This window comes from Miscanthus floridulus, chromosome 1, assembly GCF_019320115.1.
Source record: "Miscanthus floridulus cultivar M001 chromosome 1, ASM1932011v1, whole genome shotgun sequence".
NCBI lineage: Eukaryota > Viridiplantae > Streptophyta > Magnoliopsida > Poales > Poaceae > Miscanthus > Miscanthus floridulus.
The window spans coordinates 193726281-193732399 of NC_089580.1; the positions used below are offsets into that span (position 1 = coordinate 193726281).

The following is a 6119-nucleotide window of genomic DNA, read 5'->3' on the forward strand; positions in this document are numbered from 1 at the left end:
TTCCATTTCTTTGATATCGTCATCGGCAGCACCTTCCACAGGCTTAAGTTTCTTCTTCATGGCTAAAGCTTTGCGAGCTTGGATATCTCTTTCTTGCTGAAGGGCTTTGACGGCATTGGGTAGCTGGCTTTCTTCTTGTTGAGCATGAGTTAAGGCTGCATCGATTTCTTTCAATTCGGCCAATAGAGCTGCCTTCCTTGCCGATAGATCCAAGATTTTCTGCTTAAGTGCAGCACCCGAAGTCTACAAGTTGACGATGCCCTTGTGCTTCTCATCAGCGATTTGTTTCAGTTGTAGCATCTCTTCTTTAAGTTGAGCTTGAGCTGCTCTATCGGCAATGCGCTGAGCAGCCCGTTGATATTGCAGTTGACGGCTTTCTAAGTGAGCTGCTGGGAAGAGTATTTCTTCAACATCGGCAGGGACCTGGCCACGAATTGTCTTGAAAATTGCCTTTGCGGGGTCCGAGTCATCTACCAGTTGGGCGGTACCTTGCTGTAGCAAGTTCAGGAGGGTTTCCAACTTGGATTTAGTCTCTGCCGATATTGTTCCCAGTGCAAGGGAAGAACTTGTTTCCTCTCCATCGTCGTCAGAAATGTCAATGGCAAAGGAAAATAGGCTGTTCGGGGAATCTTGTTCCTGAGAGAAAGACAAGGAGATCAATCAGGGGTAAGTATGAGTATTGTAAAATCAGATAGGTTGATCGGTTTACCTGTTTCAAGGCAATTTCCTGTGCTTGACTGGAGGAAGCAACTTGGAGTATGTCGTGTGGATCGGCTGAGCTTGCCGATGGGATATCCTCTGTGACTTCATCGGTGGTGGGCTCTTGAGGTATGATGACCGATGACATTGGGGCAGATGTAGGGATCGGCATAGACTTTTGTCGTTTTGGCTGTGCTTCAGTATCTGCTGAAGCTTTGCGCTTTGCTTGGACATCGGCAACGATTGGCTGGGGGGCATCGACACTTGTTGGTTGTGAAGCTTGGGCATCTGGTACGTTTGCCGATGTACCCAATTGTTGCTGCAAAACAAGTGTAAGATATGATATTTAACAGATGAAATGTAAAGTCAAGAGGCTACCTCTGAAGGAGTGGTGCTTGATATCGGCGGAATTGCCGATGATGATCCCGTAGCAGCTCTTACCCCCTGATGATTAAGGTTAATATAGTTTGTGATCGGCATAAGTGAAAATAAACAAGGTTGTTACCTTAAAGGCTTTGACCAAGGTTGTAGCAGCGGCCGATGGGGTAGCCCTAGATGTAGCCAATTTGGACTTAGAAGTGATGATTTTGGTACGAATCTTCTGGTGGGTCAAAGCGGCTAAGGTGGGAGCGTTGTAGCCGATCGGCGATGTTGGGGAAACAGGTCGGAGGTTGAAAGGTTTCCCACTTTTGCTCACCGATGGTGCTGGGTTGTTAACCTGTTACAAGGGAATCAGTTACTGATAAATGAAAGGAAAAGCAGAAGGGAGTTAAAGGAAACTTACCGCGTCGTCAGGGATGGCATATTCAGGGTCGATCATGTGCCGATATGTGTGAGCAGAAGTCGCGAACAGTTGCTCTTTCCACTCTCGCCACCATTGCTTGTATGACTCGGTGATGAAAGATATTGGTGTCTAGGTGGATATATCAACATCTGTAGTATCGGCATCAGGAGAAAGTTGTACTACCTTATTCCAGTCTGTTCCGCAGGTGATTGTTTCCCTGGGTTTGATCACATCGGCAAAGCAGAGTTTGATTGGCAGTTGCCCAAAAGCCAATTGGCGGGATACTGCCGATGGGTTGTAAAATTCATATGAAATGTTGGTGTTTTTCCCGCTGCCGAATGTGTTTACTGGAATTGCCCTGGGAGTGATGATAGCCATCATGAGCTCATTATCTTGATTCAGAGTGTCATCGGCAAAGTTGAAAAGAAGGGGGAATCTGTTTTCTTCGTCGATATAAGGCACCCAGGCCCTATGATCACGAGAAAGACCATTATAAAAGCTTTGAAAAAATCTGCCAATTTGGTCTTCGTTGGCTTCTGTTCCAGGAAGGACAATTATGGCTTCACCAAAATTGAGGGGTGAGCGTGTTGCCGATTCATCATCCCCGAGCACATAATCTTCAGCAATTTCTCGTGGGAATTGTTGAGCAAAAAAGTCCCATTGCAAACGTTTGTGCATATGGGCATTCAGCCACATGTTGATAAACCACCATGGGCCTCCCAGGTTGCCGATGGGTTCGCCAAGCAGAAGTTTCTGAGACACTTGGTGAAGAAGATGATAAGTGGAGCTCAGAAGGTATCGGCCAAGAGGAAACCTTACGCCATTAGCCAGAAGTTCAGCTGCAGGGAGGAAGGCGTTGGTTGGTCCTACTGATCGACCATAGAAGATAAATTTTTCTAACCACATATTCAGGAATGTGGCATGTTCCCTCTGGCTAGGTGTCCCGGTTTTCTGGTATTCTTGAATATATCCTGTCCAACCGCCGATGTTACGGGTATTCACTCTATATTCAGGCTTTCTACCATAGATGGAGCCTTCATCGGCAGTTGAGATGTCCAAGCCAGTAAGCATGTGGACATCGGCAAGGGTAGGGGTAGCTGGGCCATGTCCAAACATAAAAGTATTGGTCGTATCTGACCAGAAATAAGCAGCTGCAATTATCATTGATTCATTTTTCTGCATATCGGCAATAGAGAGCCTGATACATTGGTCTAATCTTCGTTCTGCCCAGTATACTTGCATCGATCTATTAACCCTCAAATACCAATCTTTCCACCCTTTGGTGGTTTTGGGCCAAGATCGGAATGTGTCTTTCCACAAGTTCAGAGAGAAATTTTGGGCTCTAAAGGGGATTCTGTTAACCTCTGCGTTGATCAGATCGGTTGGATCTGGGTTGCCCATTGGTCTAAGGCATTGGACGTGTGGCTGATCGGTTGGGATAATTAATTTGTTGCGCAGTTCCTGAGGTTATGGAATCCAGAAGACAGAAGAAAGGAAAAATCACCAACTGAATAAATTTGCAAAAAGATCAAAGTAAAAGGTAATGGAAGTGGAGCGAACCGCGGGGACGTCGAAGTTGATGGCCATTGTCTTGAGGAAGGTGGAGATACGAGCCGGGAACTTGGGGTTAGCACCGGAGAAGGGTTCTTGTTGGTTGAGGTCGCGCGGTTGTTCGTCGGAGTCGCCGTCGGAGAGAGAGAATGCCAAGGATTGGAGGCTGAAGATAGAAACTGAGGGTTCCGGAGAAATCTATTTATAAGCCGCCCGGAATAAGGGTATTTTGGACTTATCTCTATGACGCGCGCATATAGGTCAAGGCGGTGCAGAGGGATGTGGTAACTATTCATGCGATAATCAGGGGATTGTACAGATGAGTTGATAACAAGTAATCATGACTTGGAAGGGATATCGATACATGATATTTTTCTGAAAATGGCAGCATTATCATGTTAAGATCTTGCCGATGGGTTATTGTTTTGGTATCTCAATCATAATCAAGGTAAGAGTGGTTGGCGATTGTGCGATATTTACTGAAGTGCGTGAGTCAAGATTAGATTTGATTGGATTTGATAACGAATCAAGTTTTGGCTTGGAGAATGAGTTATGGTAATTGGGCGAAGGCAAGCGTTATCTGGAGTAAATTTCGGAGCATTAATGGTTTCATACTCCGAAATTGGGGGGCATGTGTTGACACCGTTTTTTGCACGTGTCAAAATAATCGGAGTGGACTAATCGGCAAGGGGAAAGTTATTGAATACTTTGATAGCCAATGAAAGCCAGTTTGTAAAAATAGTTGCCGATAGCTGGTGATGGTCGATGGAAAGGTTGATTTGGACTCGGGCGTTGCCGATGAGGTTGGAAGATTACTGCCGATGAAACAGGGAGTATGCCGATGAAGGAAGACTTGAAGACTACTGCCGATGAAACAGGGAGTATGCCGATGAAGGAAGACTTGAAGACTACTGCCGATGAAGCAGAGAGTATGCCGATGAAGGAAGACTTGAAGCCTACTGCCGATGAAATAGGGAGTATGCCGATGGGAAGGAGGACAGTGAGATTTCCATCATAATTGAGGCGGACAGGGAAATAGATAGGAGTTGATTTCCTTTTCTGTATTTGTTAGGTTATGATTCGTGTAAGAGTCACGTGTTTCCTTAGATATGGGATTGGTGTCCTAGTTGTGTTTGGTTGTGTCTCTTTAGATCAGGGTATAAATATGGAGTAAGGGGCAATGTAATAGAATATATCAATCAATATCAAAACCAACTTTTACTCCTATTTGCATCTACTTTTCGGCGACTTCGTCAATTTGCATATTTCCCTTTTTACGAGTTCTCATTGATTCGGCGAGCTGCATCGCTTCAGTGCGATCTTCGGCGATTCTCGAGTTCCGCGTGAGCACCTCTTGGCCGTGACTTCCGGGCGTATCGCTGTTGTCAGGACCAAAGTGTTCGTTTCTTCATCCTTGTCGATTAGCAGGTCAAATCGACTGGCACGCTTTGGATATCGATTCGGGTATTAGCCCTTTGTGTTTGCAGATCACTTTTGCATCAACAAGTGTTCAGAGCGCCTTGGTGAAAGCTGGGGGCCCTTAGGGTCGTCGACACCATCGTCTGCGGTGTTGTAGTTAGGGATAGGCTCGAGGGCTAAGTTTGGGTTGTCGTACTCTTTTTCGTAGTCCTGGTGGCGATGTACTTCATCTTCATGGCGACCAAAGTGACATTGCTCGATACGTCATCGCGCATCCTGGTGGTTGCTGAGATGCACTCGAGCGTCCTGTTCGACCTCATGGTCATGTTGGCGATGGTGTTCGGCGTGATGGCCCCCTGCTCCCCCTGGAGAGGTAGTGATTGGTCAGCGAAATGGCTTTGGCTGGGGCGGCGATTAGATCTTGGCGTAGCTGACCGGTGAATCGTGCTTGTAGAACATGAAGGTCTCTAATCCTCGCGAATATCATTGACCTAATAGTGAGCCGCTTTAAGCATGGCGGTGACCTTGGCGAGCTCGGGTGTTTGAGGGAAATGAGCGAGCTCATTGGCGGCTACTGCCAGATTGGCGCTTGGAGTCTTGAAGATGTCATGGTCGTCGACATAGAGAAACTCTTCGTCAAGGTCATGGTGAAGCGAGAGCAGTCTTCCTTGTGAATTGAGCCGATTATTTCGAGTAGCTTTGGCCCTCGCAATGGCTGCCTCGTTTTCTCGCCGTTGCGCATGGTTGTCATTCTAGTTCTCCTGAGCAACGCGCTCGTCCTTGGTTTCACCATTCTAAGGAGGTCTGTCGATGCTGACATTTAAGATCGCGCCACCCCAAAAGGGTGGAAGGAGGAGTTGCTCGGAGGAGGTTTCAGCGAGGGTCTCTATAGAGCCCTGAGACTATGAGCCTGGAGTTTCTTTTGGGATGGCCTGGAGGGGCACTCCGAGGATCTGGCCTAAGTGTAGCATGTTGACGGCTGGCGAAAACTAGACGGCGACCTAGTCAGTGAGTAGATGGGTGCAGTCCACCTGGTCAGCAAGTTTGCCCCTCAGGGCATGTTGGTAAGCGGCAGCGGCATTGGCGAACCCAAAGGGTAGGGTTGTAACCCCTGCAGTTTCTCGAGCAGCCTTCGATAGATCTAGATCGGAGGGTGGTCGATGCTGAACCAGAGTGTCTAGGGCTGATTTGGTGATGGAGAGACAATCAGCGAGCTTCAGTCCAACCCGATCGATAGATTTGACCAGATCATCATTGTTGATCTGTCTCCTCTGGTAGCGAGGAAGTGGACGGCGAGTCGTTGTTGAAATAGACCTCGGAATCGGCTCCGAGATCAGATCTGCAGTTGTAGGTGCAGGGGTGGTCGGCGCAGAACCGATCTACCTCGGCTCGAGGAGCTCTCCGACTCCGTCAGCGTTGATGATCCATGAGATGGATCCGACCATGAAGATCTGGCTAGGCTACGGAAGGGACGAAAAGTCTACGGAAAAAGCCATCTTGTTCAACAAGGAAACAACACGCACACCCCTACCTAGCGTGCTAACTGTCGATAGAATATCATCGGTAGTCCTCCGAGGGGTATCCCACGAAGGTAGATTGATCGGTAGAGGAGCATGAGATCAAGAACAAGAAGGCAACAGAGACACACGAGTTAGACAGGTTTAGG

The 6119-nt window shown here is 47.5% G+C and overlaps 1 long non-coding RNA gene across 1 annotated transcript; it reads right to left on the reverse strand.

Moving 5' to 3' along the window:
• Nucleotides 1-463: 463 nt before the first annotated feature.
• On the reverse strand, nucleotides 464-1145 carry LOC136507470 (uncharacterized). Its single transcript, XR_010771751.1, has 3 exons — nucleotides 1078-1145; nucleotides 710-1018; nucleotides 464-636 (listed from the first exon to the last, which is right to left on the reverse strand). It is a non-coding gene; the product is annotated as an uncharacterized lncRNA (long non-coding RNA).
• Nucleotides 1146-6119: the final 4974 nt, after the last annotated feature.